General features: G+C 42.5%; 1 long non-coding RNA gene across 1 annotated transcript in view; it reads left to right on the forward strand.

Moving 5' to 3' along the window:
* LOC136991131 (uncharacterized) overlaps positions 1-27,218 on the forward strand; it is a 79,063-nt gene that overhangs the window by 12,150 nt on the left and 39,695 nt on the right. The window contains exon 2 of the long non-coding RNA XR_010883168.1: positions 26,217-26,290. This is a non-coding gene — a long non-coding RNA (uncharacterized lncRNA). The remainder of the gene's footprint in view (positions 1-26,216; positions 26,291-27,218) is intronic.

A 27,218-nucleotide genomic window follows, 5' to 3' on the forward strand; every position in this document is an offset into this window, starting at 1 on the left:
CTTGGGCTTGGGAGACCTTGGGTCTAGTCCTTTATCTTAACTTGCTTGTTGATCCTCGCTTACCCATGCCTCAGTTTGCTTTTCTGTGACATAAAAATGATGATACGGACTTTCAAAAAGAAATCTTCTGTCATTATCCTCTATTTGATCCCAGTTATTGCTTGTAAATAATTTTTACAGCTATTCCATCAGGTGAGGTCGGCCCTAAAATGTACAATTTGATAAAAATAAATAAACACCACTAATACTTCTTTGGGATGAAAGTATTTCTCAGTGTTTGTGTGAAAGTTACCCTGTCTCATAAACATGTATTGGTAATTGAGGTGTTTTTTTTATCATTGATTTCTTTTTAATCCTCTCTGCATCCATCACATGAGTAAGTAGTTCACATCAGTGTGGCTTCCTGTGTTCCTCAAAACACAGAAACTTTATCTCTTATTAGTTAGTATTTATTTGATCACTGAAAATGTTAGCACATATTGTGAAAGAGTAGTTTCAAAACAGTGCACCCCATACTTTTTGAGAAAATCAATGTGATACAGCCTTTTTATTTGAAATACTTCATCGTATTCAAGAGAAACAGCTCTTTGTATTTTTGAAAAAATGCATTAGTTTCACCAGTTGTGTTCTGTTTCCATGGCTTTTTCTGGGATGAGGTGGTATTTCTTTCTTGGAGGGAAATATACTTTAATTTAGATAATAAGGAAAGAAATAATGTTTGCCCTAACTTCTTCCTTCTTTTTGTGCTATAACTACTTGAACACATCATGCCCAGAGTCTGTGATTTCTTCAGAACGATCACCAGCTTGAGCCTGGAGGTAGGTTAAAATATGGTTACTCTATAGAAATAACCCTTATCAGTGCCTTTATTATGTATTATGTTGATAAATCTAATACTCTGCATTATCTTTAATACACTGAATTTATCAGAGGCATTTGATGCAATTGATCTCAAATGCTTAATGACAAATCCCCCATATTTGGGATTTAACAATGGGCCCTCCGGCAGTTCTTTCCAGCAGTTCTTCTTTCTCTGAGCATTAATTTCAAGCTATTGGTTTAATGAGTTTAGTTTAACAGTTGGTGTGTAATAGGGACACTGTTCAGGACAATCAGTGTGTATGACTCCGTAAAATCAAATAGGTTTGATTTAGTGTATATATATATATATATATATATAAAATATTCAGGTTTATCTTTTCTGAGGATATATTTCTCATTGGTTTTCCTTTTCAGCAACTGTTTCCACCAAAATTGATGATGCCTCAAGTCATCTTGTAGTAATCCCTTTATAGCCTTTGCTAAATTCTGCCTTCAGCTCGCCTGTGGTAAAGTTCATATTTCTAATGTTATGTCTTCCTTGGATAGGGATGGAAGATGGGGAATAGAAATGCTCATGTCATTAAGTGAAATGACTGCTTATTGTGGTACTTATTAAAGGTTTAGAGTTATATTGTCAGGTGAAAATGAAATATTGTTTTCCTTCTCTGTGCTATGAATCATTTGAATGAAACAATACATATTTTTTTCTCAAAGATTGCCACATTTCACTTTACCGGCTATGTGTTCACTATGCATGTTTGTCTGTGGCACTGATAATAGATAGTGACTTTGGATTTTTTCCTAGCCAGCTCTGAGGTGCAATGAGAGCTGTTCATGCATAAGTGTGAAATAGGTCCCCTCAGAAAAAATGCCAGTAGCTTTAACCCAAAACAGGTTTTCAGAGAGTCATGTCTGGAAGCATGGAAGAATTTAGCAATCATGAAATGCAGTGGCAGCTTCCTCTTTCTCAGGCAGGAGCACAGATGAGATGCTTCATGGCCCAAGGATGCCATCATCCTGCATACACAGTTGACTAGAGAGTGACAGTTCCTATTTACAACAGCAATTTTGGCCTCAAAATTTTTCGTTCCAGTGTAGAGCAAAACCTCCACCTTTTATCTTTGCAGAAATGTAGCCATCTTAAATGTTTTCTTTTTTCAACCAAAATCAGAACTTCCTGGTTTGGGATTTGTGAAATAGCTGTGAATCATGTTGTGATTAGGCTGTTGGGCTATTCCCCAGGTCCCCATGCTCTTTAACAGAGACTTTTCTACTACAAAGTACTCTGGATCAGCCAGAGCAGAACATCCCCTTTCCCAGGGTTGGAGTCACCCTGCTACAGAGAATGAGCATCCTGAAAACTCAACAGAAACCCATTCCCCTGTGCAGAAAGTCTTCCAGCTTTGGCAAAACAGTATATTTGGGTACAGTTTCACCTGACAAAACACAACCTGACCAACTGTAGCTCCAACCACATGTTAAAGTTCACATACTGCAAATGATTTTTCAAGGGCAGAGTCTTTTACCCATTGGTAGCAGGGGGAGGAGTTTGTAGGGCCCAGGCCCAGGACAGTTTCTTTTCTCTCCATGTATGTATGCACAGGGGGACCGTACCACCTCTCCCTGACTGGACACAAACCCACCACAAAGAGACTCAACACACTGGTTAATGTGCTATGTGAATTAAGCACGCCTACTTGGTCAGTTGGGATATTGCTAACATCATTGCTATAATGTATGGGCTGGTTTGTCCTGGATCAAAGGGACGTCCCTTGAGTCCTACAGCCTGTCTCTGCATGCTGGCCCAAGGGGTATGTGAGTGTTCCTACAAGGTTTTTTTTTGAGAAGTGTGGAAAATGCAAAGTTTTCATGAGTTTGTGCTCCAGTTCTTGAGTGTGATGATGAAGCAGGGCTACTCTGGTGAATTAGAGATAACCGATGATCCCACAGGCAGGAAAATTGTTGTTCATCCCCCCAGGCTGACTCAATCAGTGTGATACAATCTGCTGCAGATTTGGTGTTCAAACAGGGGATTTGCAAAAGCAGCAGAACAACCTGCTGCCTTACTTTCCATTTGGTTAGTTACTGCTGGCAGCCCCAGCTGGTGTTAGGGGCCACGAGAAACTCTGAGAACACACACAGGAGGCAAAATCCTGGAGTTCTTTTTCTAGGATGTCTAAAGTGGGTACCCTGATAATTCATTCAAACCTGCAGACCACTGGCTAGGGGCAAAGAAAGGGAAAGGGAAAAATTTAAAAACAAGGCAAGCAGCTAAGGATCCTTCCCCTGATATGCCTTCTCTGTTTCCTGCAATTTGCAGTTTAGAGATTTACTGTGCCATTCTATTTTAAACTTGCTGTCTGACAAAAGGAGTTTAGTGAAATTTTTGGATGCCTATTTCAATAGTTTTTATATTCTTAAAAGCAATGGCTAAGCTTTCTCTTTCCTCCAACCCCATAATGCCATTTGTGATTTTATAGTTGTATGTATCGTGTTGTAATTATACTGGAAGGAGAAGGGAACTTCAATTAGCTTAGTTTTCCCTGAAGTTTGGAGTGAGTAGACAAAATGCTGATGCTTCATTTCTGACTAGAGGCAGTTCCTGGGCTTTGCAGTGCGTGTAAAATTTGCATAGTGCTTTGAAAATGTCTTCTATACATGCCTGTGATGTACAGGTTTCTAATGCATTGCTTTCCCATGGTTCTGAAAAGTCCTTTCTGATCTTAGTAGGCTGACTGTCATGCAAGGTCTCTTTTTTATGTTGTATGTCTTGAATCCATTGCACAAGCAATGTACAACTAGCCCTGGAGGCTTCCCTTTGTGACCAGGCACAGGACTACTGCTGTCCCTGAACATGTCCTTTGGTAGTTTGCAACACATTGTTCTAGTTGGATTATATCTCCTCTGCTACTTCTCCTGCTTAGGAATTCTTCAGCTGCAGATAGACTTTGGCCTTTGTCCTACCAACTAAAGCCAACCAATTACCCGATCAATGACTGACAATGACATAAAAAGTATGTTCTGTTAAGTTGTTTGGGCTACCAGCCATGGAAATGTTAGCGCACTGCACTCTCATTACCATACACAACGGAATTAAATGTATATTTCCAAAGAGAAGTAACCAGAAGTTTGTGCGCAAATCCCCATGAATAATGCTAGGGGATTTGTGCAGCCCTCTGAAACTGTCCCCCTTAGTGTATGTGAGAGCATTAACTCTTCATGGATGAATGTGTTATTGACTCTGAGTAAACAGCTCTTTATAAAGACTCTGCAAAGTGTTATTGGCCAATAATGCACAGTAAATAGACAAAGAGTTACACTGTGACAGTTAGAACAAAAGAGAGAAAGAGAGGGGTACAGATAATGAATCATTAATGATCATGAGTTGTGTGTTGCTTTTTAAGAGTTGCCTGAGGGAGGTAAGTGGGAGGGCTAAACCTCCACCATGTGGTAAGGACATCAGGCTGGCTGTGCAGAAGGCTAGAATAAGGTTTCCTTTAAATATCAGAGCCAGCTGTGGCTCCATTCTGATATTGCCAGACCCTGACTGATCTGTCCAAAGGTCTTAACCATAGTCTTATGCTAAAAACTTGTTTGAAGTCTAAGGCCAGTAATAGAGATTTGAGGAAACAAAATGGTCCCAGAAATAATACATTCACCTTTCCTGGAAGTTTTCTTAATATTTTTGGCTGATCGCAGCCTACCAGAATGTATTTGGCCTTCAAGTACTGTACTTGAGCTGGTTAGTTCAGGAGGAAGAGTATCTTCCCATTGCCCTGCTGTATGTTCATACATAGCATAAAAGAGAGAGCTCTGCTAGACTGTACCTAACAGAGAAGAAGAGGGAATATTCTGGATCTTTTAACTGCTATGAAAAAGTAGAAGTTAATTAAATTTCACTTAAGATATTAGGAATCTCCTTATTTGCTTCAGCAAAAAAAATCCAGATATTCAAAGACTGCTGACAATTTCTTAATTGCAAAGATTAGCTTGAAAACTAGTAATCTGATTTCCTTAAAAAAAAAAGAAAAGAAAAGAAAAAAGTCCTCAACCAACTGATTATCCAGTTGGGACTATAACTGAGAGGTCCGTAAGAAACATTCTGAGATTACCGTATTCATATATCACACAAATTAATCCAATAATCATGGAAACTAGAATACCTACTCTTAGTTTTGCTTTGGCTGTACGGATGCAGGCTTTTCAGATTGCTAAGTATAGTCTATAGAAAAAGTTGTACTTTGACAATTATTGTTCTGGGAACAATGGTTTTCTGCTGCTTTTAAAGGTTCCGCATCAAAAGGAATGTGACCCGTCAAATGTAACCAGATGTGGCACAGAGAAATAGCCTCCACTGAGATAAACATATGGCACCTGCAGGACAACTGCACATGGTAGGGTAGAGATGAAGAATCACATTTATTATCTGGACTGTGTATAAGTTAAATTACAGAAACCTCTGCACTGCAGTGTAGTGCTTCACTGGCTGAATATACAGAATAAACCAAGTCTGATCGACAGCGTATTTATGATGATTTTCTAAAACTCTAAAAACGGGGGGAGGGAATATGGGGACAGAGGAAAAGTGGGGTCCTCAGTCTCTCTATGTATTTGAATATACATGGCTAGATAGACATGTATATACAGAAATACATATAAAATATCAAATTGTCTTATTTGTGAAACAATGTGGGTCTCTTGTCTTTAAGCTACAGTTGCTCTTGGGCTGTAGTTCCCAATAGCAGACTCAAGAGATTATGTAACTCCCAACAGGTCCCATACATACATTTCATTATTTACAATTTCACTGTGTGTACCAGCTCTAAAATTTTAAATCTAACTGGTTAGAGTTGTGTGCAGAAAAGGATTATGTGCCATAATTTTGAAGGTAAAAATACACTAGTTTTCTTGTCTGGGAATTCAGACATCTAAGGGATGCTTTTTCAGGCTCTCCTTTAAACAATTTATTTTTAAGTTGAGACAGAGTAAGGGAAAGATTAAGAAAGTGAATGTGAATATGTGGGTTTGAAATGCGGCTGATGTACAGTCTGAAACAGAGGCACCATCTCAGCCATACCTAATAACCAGAAGCATTTACTATTATGAGGGGGGCACATGGGGACTCACTAATGGTTCTTTAGCCTGGTGGGAAGAGCCATAGAGGAAGAGGCATGTATGGGCTGGAAAATGAAGAGAAAATCGTTAATTAGTCAAGCAAGAAAGCTTCCACAAACATCATGGGTTTTAAAGCTAAAACAATTCCTTTGTTTTCGTTCCCTCTTCCCCTCCCCGTCTGCCTTTGAGCAGCTCCGAATTAACTTTGTAACTCTTAACTTCTGATAAAACTGAGAAAATAGATGGCACAAGGCACCATGGGTGACCTCTTTTGAGAAGCTGAGAAGGGGGCATTTTGCTGGCAGGCTTTCAGGGCTGGTGCGTGGGGTTCGAGCTGCAGCATGCCACTTCCCCTCCATGTCCTGAAAGGCAATGTCCTTGGCCTTTTGGGTTGCTGCCTCTTCTCCAGAGCGCCGGCCCCAGACTGTGGTGTCAGCAGCGTGATATGGAGTAGCAGCAGGGAGAGCAAAGAACAAGTGACATCTTTGACTCGCCTGCTCCCCCCGTGCTGCTGTGCTGAGTCCAGGGCTTTTCCTGGCTCTGCGCTTCGCTGGCCGTGCTATTGCCGTGTGCTGCTCCAGCGAGGCCTCTGCAATGTGCCTCAGCTCGAGGCTGTTAAGTTGTCTTGTTGGTTAATTAAGGCTGGCTGCCTAGGAAGGCCCATCTGTTCCCAGGTAAATTGTGTTGCTATTTTTCCTTTGGCAGGCATACAAAAAGCTCCCATCAGTCCTTCCAAAGGATGGACGGGCGGTCTCATGTGCCAGCGTTTGCGTTCCTTCTCTCCTTTCCCGGAGTCACAACAGCCAATGTGGAGTCACACCAAGTTTGCCATGTGTTGATATAAAAGACAGGGTAACACCCTCCCCTATGTCAGCAGGCTGAATGCTTGCAAAACACCCATACCTCTTGCTCTGCTTCTGGCAGCCCCTGTATGCTTTGCTGTCCCTGATGTCTCTTCTGGCTGCAGCTGTAAGAATGCCTCCATGTTATAACCCTGGTCTCTCATCCGCTCTAGTTCTTGGATAATCCTCTGCTGAGTGCTCCGGAGAGTGAGACTGAAAGGGAAATGTGCACCTAGTGTGTGAGTATAATAGTGAGCTTAGAACATCGCATGTGTTCACATTCAGGTTCTTGTTGCCACAAGCATTCACCTTTGCAGCCCTCACCCCAGTGTGGGAGGGAACTGATGTTTTCTCTATTTCAGAGGCTTGGAACTGGGACACCATAAAGGCAGACAAACAATTTGCCCCAAATGTGCCAATGTGATCCTGTAGCATGTGATGCTAATCTTCCCAAAGCATAGAAAAATGCCTTGGTTTCCAGCCGCCTTTGCTGTTGGTTCTCTTATATGATGGGGACACTGAAGGAGATAATTGTCAGGGGTGTCTGAGCATTTGTTAGCTACCCTTTAAGAGAGCCTTGGCAAGGCTGTAATGTGTCTGTGTTTTACTTCTTAGCCCCTTTCTCCCATCCTAGCTATGGCTGATGGGAGCAGCAGTTAGTAGTGAAAAAGAGGGACTTTAAGGAGAAACAGTTTGAGGATGTGGTGGTACTAAATAATGATTTCAATACAACAGATCCTTATTTAAAAATTGACTTTATGATGCATACACAGGCATGTGGGCCTGTTCCAAAAGTAATTAAACCAAAATAATGAGAAGAAGCTAAGAAGAACAGATATAAGTCATAGGGAAGTTGGATAGAGGGTCTGGGCCTGACTGTATTTCCCTCCTCCAGAACAAGGTGGGGATGCTGGAACAGAGACAGTTGTAGCAGGGTTGCTCTGTGAAAGTGGCCACCCCAGGACTGTGGGTCTGCAAGCTTTACTATTCTGAAAAGAATGAGCTTTATTTCATCCTGTCTTTGACAGCCTTGCCTTGGATTTGTCTAGCCTTCAGCTGGCAATGCAGCTCCTAGCCAAAATGCCTAAGAGTAAGCTAGAATGGGAGGGGTTTTTGTTCTTTTTTTTAAATCAATTTTTATTGTGAGTAAAAGGTAGGATAACATATGGAGATGGGAAGTTTTCCACAGAACCCAAGCATATCAAAGGAACAAATTTAAAAGAACTCCACCAGCACTACTGAATAAGGAATACTGAAAACAGAGGAAAATGTGATACCAGTATTGCATGGGAGGAATAAATATGTGGCACTGTACTTACACAGCTAACAGAAAGAAAATGTTTCCGTCCTAAAAATTTAAGCAGCGCTAGCAGGTGACCTGCCCAGCAAAGCTGCTGGGACTGGGTTCTGAATAAGCCAGGTCTTGTTGCACTTGTGGCTAGAAACCTCAGCCTGAGCTCAGTGTCAGAATAACTCTGTCATAACTCCAGGCAGAGCTTTTCCCACGAAGCTGACATAGAGCTACATTTCTGTAATTGTGGCAAGCAGACTGTGTGTGGTGAAACAAGATCCGGCTAGCCTGGACTTGCTCTCTGTGGTTAAACTAATTCAAATTGCAAGGGGTTCCACAGGTCCTAAAGCTTCTAGCTTCCCTTGGCTGGATTTCCTGTGATACCAACTACGTTAGCTTTTAAAGCATGACTTCTAAACCCTAAACCATTTATTTCTACAAAACATCCAGGGGCCATATAGAAGATCCGTAAAAGCACAACAACCACCTGAGCTTTTCTTTGCATGTATCTTCTACTTGCTCTTCAGAGAGGGAGCCATTGCTTTGATCTGTCTTGTACAGCACCTAGTACAGGGAGCCTGGGCTTGGAGGTGCTGCTTAGGTCCTGATAAGAGTTCTGCAATGGAGAGACCCTGTGGCAGGTGTAGGAATGGGGTAAATCTGGCCTGAACCCCAAGCAGGCTCATTGCTGCAATGGGAACACTGGGAGGATGCAGGGATGAGAGTGTGGAGGTGCACCTGAACCCAAGGTTGTCCTGTCTTCGAGGGGCATGAACAATAACCAGCCCCATCTGCCAGTTCAGCCATGAAACCACTGCTTTGTGCCTGCGCTTACCCATGCAACACTTCCCTGTGAACTGTGCTGTTACAACCTCATTTCTTGGTCCTGACAGCTACTTCAGGAGTGGATGGAGGCACAGAGGGAAGGAGGAATCTGATTCTGTCTTTCCAAAAATACCCTTTTGTATCCACCTACACTGATAGCTGCTCCTCAAGGAGTGAGTAAGAACTGGTTGCTGGATCTTCTCCTCTTCTCCGTGAGAATAATGGTAATAATCTTTCTAGGAGATGTCTGAGCTGACACATTCTATGTTGCAGCCAGACCAGCTAAGGATTTGCATGCCAAGGGTGAGGAAAGTAGTTGGCCTGACCTGTGGTAACTTGGTAAGCTACTGTAAGAAGACCACAACTGACCATGTGCCATATTTCTTTCAGAAAGACATAGATGTTTCTTCTCCTGGATGAAGTGGTTCTGGTCCACAGTGTCGTAACACAATTCAAGTAACAGGAGGTAGAGAGCTTAAGCAAACAGGAGAAGGCAAGATCTACTGAGAAGTATAGATCAATAAGTTATTGCTTGTGTAACACAAAATTGCTCAAACCTCAAGCCCGGATATATTGCCCTCTTTAGGTATGGGGTTGCACTGGATTTTCTCCACAACTGCAGTGACACCAGCTTTGTGGTTTTGCTGTGTGGCAGACTAGGTGGCTTACGCTCAGAAGGGAATGGTTAAGTTTTGTGTTGCTGAGGCATTTAGAGAAATAGTGGGGAGCTTCATATCATACCTTCTGTAAGAGATGTTTTGCTTTTGTGAGCTATGTCCACTGTCTCAGTGTCCTCACTTGTGTCCTGGCAAGCCAGTTGTGAGTTTAGGTTTTGCAGTTTCCTAGTCTTTTCTCTGCTGCAAAAGAAAAACTCTTTACTTGAAACACATCCCCTCTGATACACAGCATGTGAAAGAGTAATGAGCAAAAAGGGTATTAAGCTGAGATGGGGGCTAATAAAGCAAGATATGGCAAGTCTAGTTAGGAAGGATTTGAATCTGAAATTAATTTGCTCAGAAATAAAACAATTGATTATGTAAAAAAAGAGAATCTAGGGGAGCACAGTTTTAAGGCTAATGTAGATCACCATTTTCTGTGATTGGTTTCCTTCTTCCTGTAAATAGGTTGAAACTGAAAGACAACCAGTTTTGCCGGAGGTGTTCAGATCACACTGGCAACAATCAGCACATGTTCTGAATGAATAAAATAAGGACATTCTTGCCAAGTAGTTTCACAAACGCTCAAATATAGTCAAACAAAGACTTAATCTGGGCTCAAAGACACGTATCTCAGCAGATGTGTGTAAACTAAATCAAATCCCCTGGGAACAGTACTTAGGAGTTATTCTTAGGCTTTGGAAGGACAACGATGGTCCATCTGTGAATTTATTACAGGAGATGAGAAGCATCATATGAAAGTCATTGCTGGACTGTAGGACAACATGGCTGATTTTTCAGGAAGTTTAGAGGTCATTCCTAAAATCTGTGTTTAATTAAAAGTGAATCCCTAAAAATCAGAACTGAATCTAACATTTGAAGGCTTTCATTTACCAAGGTGTGACTGGTTAGTAGGAAGACATAGGTAATTTTGCTACTGGATTCAGTGGGGCCAGCATTTTGCAGAGTGCTTTGAAGGTTTTGGAAGTTTTTACTGACTCTTTTGACATTTCCTCACTTGTCAGAATAAATCTCTTGAATTGGCAGGAGCATAAGTATTTTAGGAATGTATGATTTAAAATAGTATGAGAGGATTCTGATGCAGAGATACCAGTTATATGGCAGCTTCTTACTGTTACACACCATTAATAAAGGCAAACAGAAACAGTCAGTCCTTAAAAAGCATAACACAGCCCTTTAGCTTAACTCTACAGAAGAACACAGCTCCACAAGTCCTTAGCTCTTCTCTCCTTATAGCTGAGCTTACTCAAACAGATGGGCTCTGCTTTTTGCAGAATTCCAGACTATAAGACTGATTTGCGAGAGAAGCAGATACCAAAGCTGAGGGGCCCTTATACCTTCCTGGTGGCTCCAGTTTAAATGATGCAGCAGATTGCAGCTGGAGCAACATGGCCCAGATAAAGCAGACTGTCCTTCACAGAGGAATGCCCCAATCCACAGAAGGTCTTACAGACCAAATTCAACACCTTAATTTTAATCTGGGTGCTCAACAGTTGGTAGCTACAAATCTGAGGGTACTGGAGCACTTCTATGGAAATATCTCATATACTGCAAACAAGCCTTCCCTTCAACCTGCAAACAAGCTAGCTTCATTCTCCAAAAATTTCTGAGGTAGTATCTTGATGCGGACAGTGCAGCAGTTTGATTTTGGAAGAGACAGATTAAAAGATTTTGGATTTCAGTCTTGCTATGGGAAACTGCTTCTTGGCAGAGATTTTGGTTTTAGCCAGTTGGAACAACTCTACAATGATTTGCGTGTTCACTGGTGCAGACCTCTCAGATTTTATAGGTGATTTTTTTTTTCATGCAAGGTATAAGAGTGAAAATGAACTATGAAAATAACTGGAATAATAGGCTGTAGCAGTTAAAAATCCTCTTAGACCTGAAGCTTTTTTAGAAACATCAGGAAAAAACAGAGAAACTTGGAATGGTGCTTCCTTCTGCATCTACAAACCGTGAGTACCTGGGAGAAGGAAGGAACTATAAAGTTCATTACGTATATTAGAGGAGCTGTGCGCAGCATATATGTAAATATGGAGGGAGAAATATGAAATGTAAATATTTTAATCCAATTGCAAAGAGAAAGTGAAAATGTTTTTGTTGATTTACAGCTGAAAAAACTGTGTTACTTTTGGAGGCTGAATCAGTGCTAAGATTCAAGGTTGAGACCTGGTCAAAGAAATGAAAACAAAAGATCCAACCCAAAGAGACCAACCAACCAACCAACCATCCTCACCCACAGATACTGACAACTGAAATACAGTTTGTGAAGCCAGGGAAGTCAGCAAGGCTGGAGTAAAACTTAGAGTGTGAATGGTGTGAATAAAAAATTTCAGAAAGGAAGCAATTATGAGGCCAGAAGGCATTTGGTTTGCAAAAGTGAGACCCACAGGAAGCTTGAAGTGTTATAGCAAACAGCAAAAGTTAAGGCGATGGCTGGCAATTGAAAATAAGATGCACAGACTCCAGAGAGGCAAACATAACAGTCTGCAAGAGTGTGCAATCATCAGCAGAGCATGCACAATCTGAACAACAGCTCCGAACACACAGGTGGATTCTCCTCTGGAAAAATGAATGACGTTAATTTTGAAGATGAATGAATCACTAGTCTGAGAGCAAACAGAGTAGTGACTCATTTAAAGTTGGACTTTGGTGCCTGGGTACTGATCAGTGTGAGTGAGTGAAATTTGGCTCATACTGGCGAGCTTGTAATTGTGAAGAGAGTACATGAACTGACTTTGAAGAGCCACGACATCCTGTAACTCTAACTGTGCTCAGACTGAACAGAAGATCCATTCCCTGGTTAGACAGAAAAAAGGGACTAAAACTAATTTGCATATTAAGTTAAATGTCAGCTCCAAATTACCAGGATAACTCTTGAGACACCTATTCATCTGTGTGTTTGCTTCTAGGAAATATTTTCATGGAGTATTTCAAATGATTCAATTTCCATCCTCAAAACATACGCCAGGTAGCTTCACATTTCTTCACTCCTTGTTCCTAAGAGCAGTGATTTCTAGAAACTCAGATTTTTACAAGCACTCATTCAGCTAGAAGCTTCTTTGCTATATGTAGAATTTGAATCTGAAAGAAAGTAGTTGCAGGTGGAAAGAACAGAAACATCGTGAAAGGGAAGCAGGAAGTCACTGTGCACCCTCTCCCAGAGCCCAACAGTCCAGGTCTGATCCTCAGAAGCGTTCAGCATCTTCCCCTCATGCTCTCCTTGGAGCTGTAAGAACTTAGCAGCTTTGGAAGTGAGGCTCTGGCTGGATCTCTGCTAGCTTCTGTGCCGGGGATGCCATTTCTGTCTGTGCTGAGATTGTAGGCTGTGAATATTTTTATTTTTTCCCAACATGACCTTTGAGCAGAAAGAACTGCTGATTCACCATTCTTTTTCTTCACCTGGAGTTTAAGGTTAGCTAAAAGAGAGGGTGAAAGTTATCTTCCATGTTTAAAATCAGTGGTTGAATTTAGTTGCCAAAGTTCATCCTTTCCTATCCCTCTGGAAGCTGTAGCATCACTACAAAACACGGACTGTTCTTTCTATTTATCAGGAAAGTACTAGCATCCTTTACTGTAATACCTAACTTCTTTTAATGCATGCTACTACTTAGCTTTTGTGCAGCAGTTGTGAATGGATGACCTAAAGAGTTTGTAAATATTTTAAAATTGAATATTCATAGCCATATTCTCAAGGGAATAATGCCAATTTACATCAGTTGAGGTTCTGTCCCCTCTAGAAGACATCTAAATGACACACTGCAGTAATCACACAAAGAATACAAGCAATTTTTCAACAAAGCTGAAAGAACAGTGTCTTATAATAGGACCAATATAAAAAAAAGCCTAAATACCTTTTACTCTAAAAAGTACTTGTTGATGAGGAAGGTGAGGCAAAGTCTTCAACTTACCTGTTATCATACTTAGCTTTTTTCCTTCTCTTCAAGATCTCTTTGCAATTCTGTCATGAGAACACCTGACAATGTGGGTACTTGCCAGATTCTTAAGTGTCCACAGGCTTAAAACCAGTCTGAGTAAAGAGTAGGGAGTTTGTGCCACCAAGGCTTGGATGCCAGTTGCCCTTATAGGCCCCCCAAACTTACAGTTTTAGACAATCATGGTGCTGCCTAACTTTGGAGTTGCCTAAACGTCAGTTTAGAAGTGTGTCTCACACTGCTCTGGCCCTGATGATGCTGACCCAAAATCTCTGTGCTCAGCTTGACATGTTGAGCTGAGATTCATGAATCAGTCATTCTCTGCCAGCCTTGCTTCCTAGCCATGGTTCACCAGGCTTCCTCAAATCATAGCTACTATTTCCCTTTCAGATACCACTTTTCTGGTGGCCAGAAAACTCACCAATGAAAGGTGGACCAATTTGGCTTAAGTTCCACTCATGCCTAAAGGGATTCGTACCCTTCATCACTGTGATGAATGCTTCAGGACTATACTGTAAGGCCTTCCAGGCCTTCTAAGACTGGGGCTAGAGGAGCAACCAGAAAAGTGGACACCAGCATATTTTGTTAAAGAGAAGGCTGGCAACTGTTTAAATATGTGTGACATACTTATCTTGTGACAAATGCTCAATGCATGAACTCCTTGAATATGGCCCCCTAAAAATAATAGGAATCCAGTGACTTGGCTGCCTGGATGCAGAGCATCTGCTGCACCTTCTTAAAGACCAGACTGGGGCATTCTGGGGAGAAAAATTAATAATATAAAATATTTAAAGATTAAGTAGAGCAGGCAGTGTTACTGTAGTTTCTCCTGTCCCCCAAGTGCTCTAGCTACACCAAGAAAGCCATTTGTCCCTCTGCCAGTGACTATGTGAATGTGCTGCGCAGAACAGAACATCTTCCACATCAAGTGCTGAGAAGACTCTGTGCAGGACATGGAAGTGCCTGGTGGTTCGAGCCTTCGCTTGGTGGGTGGAAGAGGTACATTCGCATCCCATCTGCTAGTGCAAGGAGCTGTCTCAGGGTATCCCAGGTCTGGAGGGACTATTCTGCATAAGGTGCCATCACTGCTGTCCTTGGCTTTATCTTCGGGTGAGCTCTAATTCTGGGAGGTGCATCAGGGTTGTGAACCCCAGCGTAGAGTAGTTGTCCTCCCTCCACACTGACAGGGAGTGTCTGTTAGCATGAGAGGGACAGGGCTAATGTCATGTCTTTTCTTAGTATGTCCTCCTGACTGACTTCAGAGCTGTGAACAGGATTTCTAGTCACTACTCTGCCTATAATGTGTTTAAAACTGTTTAGATACTTGGCTGCCATTTGCTTTCTTACTGACAGCCTCCTTAGTTGTATCTTCAGTGTGGGATCAGGTAGCATTTACCTTAAATGTCTATTATGCTGGTGAATCACCAGCCAAGGACAAAAATAAGCACCTCCTCGATCAAGCTTCCTGTTCTTTATATATTCTGCCTAGCTATGGAGCACAGGAATTTAGCTCAGGGTCCCATAAGCATTTTTAGATGGCTGTTCTCAATAAGCTAGCAGCAGAAAGAAGCAAAAATGTATTTTTTATTTCAGCAAACTTGATTCTGACTGCTCTTAATTTTATTTCTTCAGCATCAGGATAGTTTTTAATTGAGAAATGGTAGGGAAGGGGTAAGAGGAGCCAGGACTGTGGGAATAGTTAATTTATATTGAAAGATGTATTTTTATATTGAAAAATATAAAGATCACTGTCAAAGAAAGAATCTCCAAACTGTCAGCAATATTTTACTCTCAGGGGTATCCATTAATCATGACTGGGACAGAAGTTTTGTTGTCATGAATAAAGAGGAAGTGTACTACTTGAAAGAAGCTCTGCTATGTTTTGTGCTTTCTTCCTTTCTGTTTAGGTAAAAGCACCAATCAAGACTAATTAACCTTTTCTCAAAGGCCGGGGCTCCGGAGTCGGTGCTGCCTGCAGCCAAGCTGAGGGGACTGAGTTATATGCATTGCAGTGCTATTTTTCTAACAAAACGATTGTGCTAGTTACACATCTGATGGAAATTCTTGGCCAAGCCTAGGGATACTCAGGGCTCACTGACCCACAAGCAGTCTTGGTACCTGCCTCATAACAGGTTTTTCCCTTTTCCATCACTTTAGTGCTCCAGTGCCACTTTTATTACTGCTGTGAAACTCTGTTGAAGACAAAAGTATTTTCTGTCAAAGGGACTCCTTCCAGTGTTCCCATAACTGTCTTTAAAGGATGAACTGAAAATGTTGTGTCATGGCAGTATACAGCAGGAGCGTTTATGAAGTGTGATCACATGGTTTTCTTGGTAGCTGGAAAGATACCTGGGCCTGATCTTGCAAATTCTTCTTGTGTTTATGAAACTCCTTGTGGGGAGTTCAGGATCAGGCCCTTTCCGCTCCTCTCCAGACAGGGGGAGGGGAGGTGTTTATAACGCACCCTATCAAGACCTCCTGTCCTCCCTATCAGGTTAGTTTTGTGCAGTCATGTACATACTCCTGCTCTACGGGTGGCTGGTTTGAAGAAAATGGTCTTAGCTACTGTGATTTATAGGATGTGCATGCAGTTCATCTGAGTTGATTAAGAGCATGCTGTTACAGAGCAGCACAGATTTATTTTTAAGAAAATGTCAGGTTTTTAGTTCAATGTCTTTAGCAGCTCTTCCCGCGTCTCCTTGCTTTTCGCTTGCATTCTGGCGCGGTGCTTTTTTGCTGGGCTTCCCCTCCATAAAAAGAGGCTGCTGGCTACGACACCTCACCGGCTTGGTTTTGCTGTGCGGGCCGAGCAGCCCTCTCCTCCGCCTTTGCCGGGCGCCCGGCATCCTGCAGCGCCACGGCTTGTGCGAGCCGACATCTGAAGGCCCGCGGTGGAATAGGAGTCTGCGGCTCGCCGCAGCCCGGCCAGAAGGCTGCGAGGGGCCGAGCGTAAACAGAGGCAGCTGGTCACACAGCATGGTGTGGCGGGCCCACGAAACGTGGCAGATGCAGCTTCAGCTGTTATCGGGGACAGAGCATCAGCCTCCAAGCCTGGGTCACATGAAGGACCCGCTTGAACGGTGACAGTCCGGTGTCAAACTGCCACTCTCGTTTTTTTGAAGTCTGCCAGATCTTTGGAACGGCAGAGCCCCAGCCTCCAGTTCACAGGCCAGGGGACAAAAAGATCATGGAGAGCAAGGATTATGCCTTTCCACTAAGCTCTGCAGTGGTGGGAGAGCTCTGCTTCACTCAGAGCTGTTAAAAAAATTCTATTGCAGGATGAATATGAGTAAAGCACTGCTTATTTTTATTAATATGGGCTCTGCAATAGAACAGAAAAGAAGAAATCAAAATTCTCTACAGCTAGCACGCTCTTTTTACATCATCAGTTTAGTCATTTCTTTAAAAAAATGGCAAATTCCGTCAGGCAATCAAAATATTTTTCAGGGAACTGTTATGTTCTGGAAAATCTGCCAGAATTTTAGGCAAAAGAATCATGCTAATAAGAAATCGCACTCTGTTTTCTGTGCTGCCTCTTACAGTGGGAGATTTCATGCTGTTAAATTCCTTTCTCACACTGCTGTAACTTGCAGAAGCAAAAATGAGGTAAAACTCTCCATGGCTATCAGGATAATAGTTCAAAATTCAAATTTGCTATGAAATAAAGCATATGTATTTTTCATTTTGTGATGTACAGGATACACAGATTGCTCATACAGATTTAGAAAACGCCTTGAGTTGCTTACTGCTGTATCTCAGCATCATGTTATGAAGAGTTAACCTTTTTAGGAAAATCTTGGAATTACAGAACTAGATTTTGGCTTTCCTGCTTTAAAACTTTTTCTTGTGGAAGTTAATCAAGAGGCTTAAGAATCATCCCGGTAGTGTCTTTTTAATGCTGCATTTGCACCAGAGGATAGTATAGTGTAAGTATATTCTTCAGGCACAAAATGATACATTGGTTCTTATACTAAAAAAAAATGTTTCTAAAAAAATCTCTTTCTTTTCCTTTGTCAGGATAATCTTTAACTGAGTAAACAAAACTACAAAAGGAAAATAAAGAGAAATCCTAGGCAAGGCATCAAGAAAAAGCATTGTGATGGGCCAGCTTTAGGTCTGCAACTTAAAAGGCAATTTCTTTAGATCTTTTGCATTCAAGGGACTGTGGGTCTGTTTACCGAGGGATCAGTGGTAGGCATTTGTGAATCAGTATGAATTGAAGCCTGAAGCAGCATTGCTTCATTGCTGGTACGGGTGTCTATAGAAACAGATGTAAAAAGAAAAAGAAAAAGGAAAAAAGGCTAATATGGTATGATGTTCAAAGACTATCCAGTAAGAGATGTTCTTGTTCAGTCCTGACCTTTTCTGAAAATCTGGGCTTACATGAGCTGGAGAAACTTGCACTTTGACTGTACAATTGGGGTCTGTCACAGAGATTATTTCTTAATCCTGGGTACACAAATTAAGCACTGAAATTGCTTATATTTTGATGCCTAAATAAAAGCTGTCTGATTTTTCGAGGTGGGGGGAACTTATATAATGCTCCCTTTTGTCTTAGCGCCTCTGGAAGTCAGACTAGTGTTTTATATCACCAGCACCATTCATTTTTACTTAAATACTGTGTTTTAAGCAACTGTGTCAACTAGAGTAATTGTTTAAGAGCACCAACCCTACTGTACAGATCATATTCTTGACTATTTTAGTTTTATTCCCTGATTATCTTCTAAGAAGTGTGCTTTTTTGTTAGCAAAATGAGCTGTCAGAGTTGATTTTTAGAATTTGTCTGCACTTTTCCATTGCAAAAGAAAACAGCAAGAAATAAAACTTGTGAGAGTGCCCAAGCACTATGTTTAAAATCCTGTGCCTTTTTTATCTTGCTGTACTTCCACTCCAAGCTAGTTGCATATACTGCTTGATGTAGTCTTGCAAAAAGACCAGCTCTGCTGTCCCATCCTAAGGCAGGTGCTAGAGACGTGTGGAGTGGATCGTGCTCCAGTGGTGCCTAATTCTTCCACTGACTGTGATGGACTCTGGACAACTAGAGTCCGCGCAGATGTTAAACGTTCAAACAGCTGAAGTAAGCTGAGATGCCCCCGTCTTTAGAAATGCCAGCCCTGCTGAAAATCAGTGGTTTGACTGATTCTGCAGGCTATCAGTGATTATTCCCGTGAAGGCTGGCATCTTCAGTTGAGTGTTTCGCCAGTGTAACGGCTCCAGCCCAACCTTGCAGGGCAATGACCATGTTTGGCCATAGCTGTATTTAGGGGAGAAGGTGGTCAGAGGCAGTGAAGAGGAGAGTTCAGAGAAGACCTCATGGAGCTTTGTCCCAAATGGGACTCTTCACTTGCTCCGGGAACCTGCTTTCCCACAGCTTCTGTCCAAGCAAGGGCTTGGTCCTGACACCCATGCAGGTATCTGGCTGAGGCAAAGGTGCCATCAGCTGTGCTAATGCTCCTGGTCCCCTGGAGTGTGTCCCCAGTTGCTCCAAGGCCTGAAGCAATGCATGGACTCCTAAAACTCCTAAAGAGAAGGAGCTCCCTCAATTTGTTTGTGGGGTTCTGGCAAAAGGACAAGGGAAGGAGCATCCCCAGGATAACTGTGGCAGTGTGATCTAATCTCTTTGCCTGGCTTTGCTTCCCCATAAACTTATGGTCTGAGCTGACCTGAAACAACTTGGTGGTGACAGTGTTCTCCTGGACACACCAAAGGGAAGCCCAGTCTTTTCCCTGTGAGGTGGTTTTGTGTGTGGTGTGGCATCTCAGAGAGGGATGTTGGGTCTGTGTGCTCTTGGGGGAGTCCTGGGAGGAGGTGAGGTGTGGCTGAGCGGCCTGAAGGAAACAGATCATCTCCTTGCTGAGTAGACCTGAGATCTGAAATCATGCCCAGCCTGCCTTTTGCTTGGGGGCCCCAGACCCTGTTTTTTGTTTGTGTCATGGAGCTCCCAGCTGGAGGCCACAGCAAACGGTGAAAGTTCTCCCCGGAGGCAGCACTCATTGATGAGGCACCAGAAGTGCGCATGGCCCTTTCCAGGTGAAAAGCCCTTGCTCAGAATAGCTTTTTGCCCTTCAGTCCTCCACTGAATATTGAATACTGGAGACCCGCCTGGCTTGTAGTGCCCTGGATGGATTTTATCATAACATCATTCAGGTTGGAAGGGACCTCTGGTCCAACCTCCTGCCCAAGCAGGGCCAGCTCTGGAACCAGACCAGGCTGCTCAGGGCTTTGCTCAGTTGGATCTTGAAAACTTCCACGGGTAGAGCCTGCACAACCTTGCTGGGCAATGGCTTAACCGAGTAAAAGATGACCAAGGGGAGGAAAGGACTGGTGGAAAGGGAGTGGTATACACTGAAGTCTGCAGACAGCACCCAGGAGTGGGGAGCAGTGACTTGGGAAAAGAAGTCTGAAGGAGAAAGTTGTATTGCAGGGTGTACTGACACAGGAAGGCTATTCCTGTGAGAGCAATTGTCTCGCTGTTGCTTCACCAGCTGCTTTGTGGGAGAATTCCCTTGTTCTCTGAGCTGCAGGTTCTCCATGGAGAAGCCTGGACGTGGATCCAGAGAAAACCCTGAGCCCATGCACGGGGGAGCTGGTGGAGAGAAATTGATCCCAATGGGCACAGGGGATATCGCTGAATCTTTATTGGGGAATCTCAGTTTTGGGGCATGCAGGACTGACTTCAAAGCCAGACTGTGTGCTGCAACTGCCTATCAGACGGCAGAGTTTATCAAAGTTTAAATCAGGTTTTTGCATCATCAAAATATACTGTCTTGCATTTACAGACGTAGCTCAGAAAGAGCCTAAGCTTTACGATATCTGTGTATTCTTAAAAAATAAATACATCTTAGGACACATTCAAAGAATATTTGTAAATACTGTACCAAGTGGTATCTTTCACAACTCATGCCTCTAATGTGCTGTGAACAGAAGAACTCATAAATCTTGCTTTTAATTTGTTCACTGTCCCTGTGTTTCTTTTCAGCATTATTTACTATTGTAATTTATTTGCTCTTTTAAGACCACCCGTCCTCTGGACCGCAATCTGTTTTGCAATGCGTGGACATCCTACATGTTTAAAAGGCCTTTGGAAATGTGCGATTTCCCTCTTACACTGTCTGCTCCTCCAAGACTAAAGAATGCATCCATTTTATATTAGTTCAAAATAAAATGCCCAGCAGCACGGTTTCTACATAAAATGCTGGAGACGTCGAAAACACGGTAGGCCAATTTGTCTACTCCCTATCATAGGCCCGTCCCTCTGGAATACCTTTTTTTAGTGCTTTGTCCTGTCTAGCCATGGCAAGTGATGGGACTTCTGCTGTGGGATTTATGCTGTAGATTAATGAGCTGCAAAACTTCACATATGTTTAAATCATTGTACTTGCTCCCCCCTGTTTATACCTCGGCTGTCAGTAAGACAGGAGAGAGGCTAGTGTGCAGCCGCTTATCAAGGAGCATCGTAAGCAAGAGGCGGCCAGGCTTAACATCTGACGCGATAATAGACATCAAGGCGCCGGCACCTGATGTTAGCGCAAGGTGCCTTTCCTCTCCAAACATCTGGTCCCTTGATAAATTGTTCCACTTGCCGCTGCTCACCGCGCCGTGGCTCCCCAGGTTATTGCCGAGCCCCGGCCGGCGCGTGCTGCTCCGGGTCTGTTCTCAAGTTGTCGCGGCGTGCCGGCCGTATGATGACAATTAGAAGCAGTTAGCGCCCAGATGAGGCTTGCGAGAGGCAGGTGGCAAGAACAGGGCTCAATTAAGCAACACGCGCCAAAGCCTCTGCTAATGAGGCTGGGCCACCCCAGATGAGCAAGAAAGCATGTGGCCCTGACAGCAACAGAGGATTTGAAATGGAGAGGCAGAGAAATTGGTCAACAGGTATCATCGGCAAGCAAATAAGCCTTTCTGCCTCACCGCCGTCGGATTAAGTGGCGGATTTGCGTTTGCACGCGGAAAGTCAGCGAATGAGGCAGCTGTTTGCCGGAGAACTGGGAAGAATTTCATTTTCCCTGTCTTTTAGATCTGCTGCCTTCTTCCCTCTTTTCTTTTCCCTCTGCCCTCCATCTTCCCTTTTTAGGCTAACCTGCTCTTTTGTGAGAGCTGGGGCAATGACTGAATGGGCAATGTAAATTTGAATATCATCTGTGTTGTCAAGATGCTGTTGTGAAAGGCAATGAAGGTCAGAAAAATAATTAATTTGCTTGGCTGTCAAATTAGATCACGTTAAAACAATGCAAAAGCTGTGTTTGGGATCTGTTACTTAGCCCCTCGCTGTTTTATATGGTGAATTCTATTATTCTTTGTCTTTCTGTGTTAAACAGCAGTTTACATTTAGAGAACATAGTCACAGATGACCCCCTAGGTGATTTTTTTTTAGCAAGTCGTACGTCAAAGTTTTTTCTTCTGATCAAAACTTGCTGTTGAAGCTGTCAATCTGAACATAATACCACTTCTAATCCATGTCTCCAAATCCTACTTTCTTTATCACTGTTCATTTTAAAACAGTTTGAAAGGGAAGCTAGAGCTGTGAATATTTTTGAGTGTGTTGTGTACAATAGCTAAAATTCTGCAACTCATTGTTTTCTGCTAAGCTGCTCTTTTCCCCAGAAATGTTCTTAAAGTAGAGTTTTCTTGGTTAGGATGAAGAGGACAGTGTATAGTGACTTGCTTTCGAAATGTATCTGTTAAGCGAATGAAACTGAGAACACATGAACATGTTGAATTCACAGCCACAAGTTGACCCTAAGTCCCAAGAAAATTTAGTACAGCACATGCTATGCAAGGTAGTCCCTTATGCCTCTACGCCGGGCAATTGTTGTAAACTTATTTCCATGGCCATTCAGTATTTTGAAGGAAAACAATCCTGCTTTTTAATTGCTGTGCCAGAAATGAATCATATAATTATAACCTCTCCCACTCAAATCCTAATCCTTAAAACCCTATTCCTAAATTCAGAAAATTGCAAACTGAAGTGGCATTAGCAGGAAAACTTTCTCTGAACACTGTCCACGCTCTGTGCCATGCAGGGCATTGCAAAGCACTTGAATCGGTGTCGTGTCTCCCCCGGCTTGTGCTGTGCTCGCTACCTAGAAATAACGAGGGGAAGCGCGAGTGAAGCACGGGCCAGACACCCAGTGCCCCCGGAGTCTCGCTGAGACTCTTGACAATATTGCAGTGCGGTGGGGGATTGTATCTGTTTCTCCAACTGCATGTTTTCAAGTTACACAGCGTGCTTGTGTTTGAAGAAAGGAGAACTCTCCTAAAACTGTTTCACTGCAGCAAGTTGAAAGGGAAAAAAATTACTCTTATGCTTGCAGTTGTAGCTAGGTTTTACATGTTTAAAATTATTCTGAAAAAAATCCTAATTCCTTCAGAACAATTGGCATGATTTCTGCTACATTTTACGTTGTACCTTGGTACGCTGGTATACCTGAGGAATACCCCTCAGTTCTGTACACTGTCCAGTTCAACCCTAGCAAGAAGTTATGATTACTATAGCTCCATAGGAAACCTCAGCTTTGTAAGTTCCTATAAGTTGCTTAGGATAACACCTTGTGTTTTTTTCTGACTTCCATCTCTCTGGCCTCCGCCCAAGGTATTTCCTGCTGTTGAGCTATTAAGAGCTGAAAAGCTTCTTCAACCAGTGTGAATGTTTGCTGACAAGCGGCATGTCAAAAAATTTTTTTTTCAGAGGTAGTGCTTAAAGCTCATATTTCCTTAGGTCATGGAGGGAGATGTTACTCTTTACATGGCATGCCATGAAATTATCTTGTGTGGCGAGCCCCACAGGCCTGGAGCTTGTGCTAGGAAAGTAGGAAGAGCCGCAAAAAGTATTTGTGTGATTTTAGAATAAGGGCGTACTTCCTGCTGATCCGGTATAAAAACAAGTGTTTCCTCATGACCTTAGCAGATTGGGTGTTCTGGAATATTTTCGTGTCAAAAGCCCTTAGATGCTTGGTTGCGTGAAGGTTTCATGGGGATGTTACCCTTAATGTCCTGGATAAAGTAACCAGCTCGCCCTTGTAAATTGAAATGGGGAAGCAGGCTGACAGGAATTATTTTTCACTTCCTACCTCAGACTCGTGTTTCTTGTTTCCATGGGTTTCCGAACGGCTGCTGCCGTCTGCTGTATGGGATGCACTTCTGCCTGGGGTGACATGCTCGCTAGTGTCTGCGTGCAAATGCATTTGCTGCCCAATTAAAACAAAATGCTGGACACCTGCAGATCCCATGAGCATTAAATAATATATGAGTATTCAGTTCTTTTGTAAATCATAACTTGCTATGAGGAAATGAAAGAGATTGAAACACTTCAGCGTTTTTTGTATTTTGAGGACAAAAAAATGGATGCGTGTAATTTTCCAACCCACCTGTAGGACCTATTATGAAAATATCATCAGAAACTTACTCACTTGTTCTTTTTCCTAGAAAATGAGATGGTAACACATGGTTTTGAAATACAAGCCCTAGTTCAATACTTCCTCGTTTTAGAAAATCCTAATATAAAGCAAGGACTTTGACCCTATCTTTAGAAAAAAGGGTACTCCTCAACTGACATGTCCTGTCATATCTTTCACGTTTGAAGACTAAAGGGAGTATTTTGGTGTAGCATAAAATTAAAATAATAATGTAGCTGTGGGAAAGTATTTGTGGATAGACCTTGATGACTGCTGCTTTTGAGGAGCCTGGGAAGTAGAGGGAAAGCCTCTGAAGGGGAGAATCCCCCCATGGCAGCATTACCGCACGTGGATGCTTGGTGTGGCAGCTACCTACTGCGGAGGCCCCTGCGTAATAAGGACAGGGACGGAGGGCTTTTGTCTGCCTTTGAACAAAGCTGGGGCAGCTAACAGAAAAGGGGGGGGTTATCCACACAACCGGCAGCATGAGGCAGAGCGTGGACACAGACAAGGCATCGGAGAGAACGAAAGCCAAAAGAAAAAGAAGATCCAAAAGACCAGGTTCCAGAACGAGTGGGAAGAGCAGGTGTTAAGGAAGGAGACCAAAGGGAAACCCTCTGAGATGCCTTGTGAATAACCCGGCCGGACTGTCCCCCTGCGACCTGGTGCCAGAGAAGCTGGTGGCTGCTATGCTGAGGACTGCCTAGCACAAAAGCTTGCCGTGCGGCGGAGAAGGGCTCGGGGCGCCCTGCGATAAATAAATCCAGCTCCCCTTCTTGAGGAAAAAGCCAGGGGAAGACCACAGGAAGATGACTCACTAACTGGCATCCTTTGCTAGAAATGCATAATTTATTCAGGAAGAAGTAACATCATCTTCCAGCACTGTAAAGGAGTCCTCTCAAAAGATGCGGGTAATAGAGAGCAGATGATTGCAACACAGTGCAATATAAATCAATATATTTATATACACGCACACTATATTTTGAAGTGTTTCTATCTGTGCTTAATTTCCTCCCAAACATTCAGAGTTTGCCAATCACCCCTGCGAGGGTTTAGCGGCACACCTTCCGTTTGCGCAGGCAGAATAGTGTCTCCATCCTGTAGATCGCTTTGCAATTCTCAGCCCTTTGATATCCTGCAGCACAACCCACCGGGTTAAACCCAGACTAGTTGGAAGTCGTCCCCCTGTCTCTGTCGGATAGGATCTGTTCCTATTTTGACATCCTAAGCCTGAACTATGGAGCCTTTTCTGGAGGTCAGCATCTTCTTTACAACACAGAATTCAATGTCCTTAGTGGGTGGCATATGTGCAACGGGCCATGAGAAATGTTTATAGTGTTGAGATTAAAATAACTTCCCAGGCTCACAGAAATATCATTCTAATTTTATAACCTACCAGTGGAGATTATTAACACATTCCCCACTCCACTCTCATAGTTTGTATCTATTCTGCCTCCAACACATCATGTTAGACAGAACATTAAATAGAACAGGGCCACACACAATTGAAGGAGAAAAGCAGGGTTTTGGTTAAAATCACTATTTGGAAGGAAATTTAGACAGTTCTTTTTACTGTAGAGATATTAGTGCCTGAATGTGTTACAGCATGTTTTAGGAAAGGAAAAGAGAGAAGTGTGTACAGCTAGCACGATGGGCCAAAAACAGAGTGGGTGAAATCAATATTAAAATCTCCAAATAGGCAATAATCCATTGGATTATAACAATGATAATCGTGGAGATACTAAAGAGTACAGCTACATTTTAAGAAGCAAGTGTTCAGTGTGGTAAAGAATTATAGCTACACTGGCTGCAGTGGAGTTGTGCTGATTTACACTAGTTCTGAGCAAGAAGTCAGAAAGTTTGAAAACTATCTGGCACAGAGGGAAAAACAGTGAATGTGGAAATTATGTACCATAGTGAAGAATTAGAATAAATAGCTGTAAGAGGGCAATATGAAATAAAATCGGCAGAGGGAAATCTGGAAGCACTTATGAGAGATTGTAACCAAGAGGCAGACAATTCTGAGAGTTTGACATTATTTTTTTCTTCATGAGAACTCAAATCTGAGTTGTCATTTTGCAGTATCATCTTGTTAAATATATTCTAGGCAATGCACTGGGAACTCAAGTTTTCCATCTTTGGTGCCCTCCCACCCCCACCCATACATGCAGCAGGCACTCATTTTTCTCATGGGATATTTTGGATGCTTATAATCTGTAAAAAGATAAAAAGATGTACACTACTACAGATTACCAGAGTAAAATATAAGGATTTAACTGTCCCTTCCCCCTCCCCTCCTTCCCCTTTCTTTATAGAGCTGAATACCATCTTGTGAAAACTGTGCCTTCACTTTTGGAGAGCTTGACTCAAGGTGGGCGGGAAAAGAAAGGTAGGTGAGTGATACTTATGCATTTACTTAAAAAAAGTAACATTTATGGTTGCTTCTGTGCAATGAAAGAGCAGTTCCCAGAAAGTTTTAGGCTCAACTGCACTTCTTGCCTGCGAGCGAGCTGTCAAATTATCTTTGTTGGAAGCTGCACGGAGGTATTGTCCTTAATTGCTCCGATAATGCTCCGTTTTGACAGCTACAATACCTGGTTCAACATGGCTGCTAACAAAAAAAGTCAACCATTAAGTATGTTTTCTTAAACAGTGACTGATAAGTTGTTATCTTTCAGCATCTCCAGCTAATTAGACATCACGAGTCAAAGTTAATTTGGTGGAAAACATTTCTCGACTTAATGACATTTATGGGCAATTAGGCCCGTTGTAGAAAGGAGCACACATTTACATTTCAGCCTATTTCCAGTGCTTAACAAGAATCCACCTCTTTCTCCACTGGAGATTTCTCATTCTCTGAGGAATATGTTCGATGCAGACACCACAGGTCCTCTTGTTTTTCTGGAAACCGGCAATTGTTTGCATGAAACAAGCTACCAAGCAGTAATGAGGCATAGACAGAGATAAAATTAGGCACAATAAAAGCCTTTACGCTGTTTAGACTTCTGTCTTGTCACGATGAGGACTGCACTTAAATCCACCGTAGTAAAAGCTGAGAGATGAAAAGCCAGTTCAGATCTTACATTTGTCCTCTGTCAACTATTTTTGAGAAATGTTCATTAGTCTCGAAGTCTCTACATGGATTTGCATAGAGGATTTAGAAAAGCAGCACATCAACTTTTCACCTGTCCCCACAGTCTGTCTTTTCTTGCCCAAATTCTTCATCTTTAGCCAAAATTCACTTTACAGTGGCAAAATGCCGCCCTTCCCCTATGTCCAGCTCCTGTCAAAGCTGTGAGCTGAGGAAGGCTGCAAGG

Source organism: Apteryx mantelli, chromosome 1 (genome assembly GCF_036417845.1).
Source record: "Apteryx mantelli isolate bAptMan1 chromosome 1, bAptMan1.hap1, whole genome shotgun sequence".
Classification (NCBI taxonomy): Eukaryota; Metazoa; Chordata; class Aves; order Apterygiformes; family Apterygidae; genus Apteryx; species Apteryx mantelli.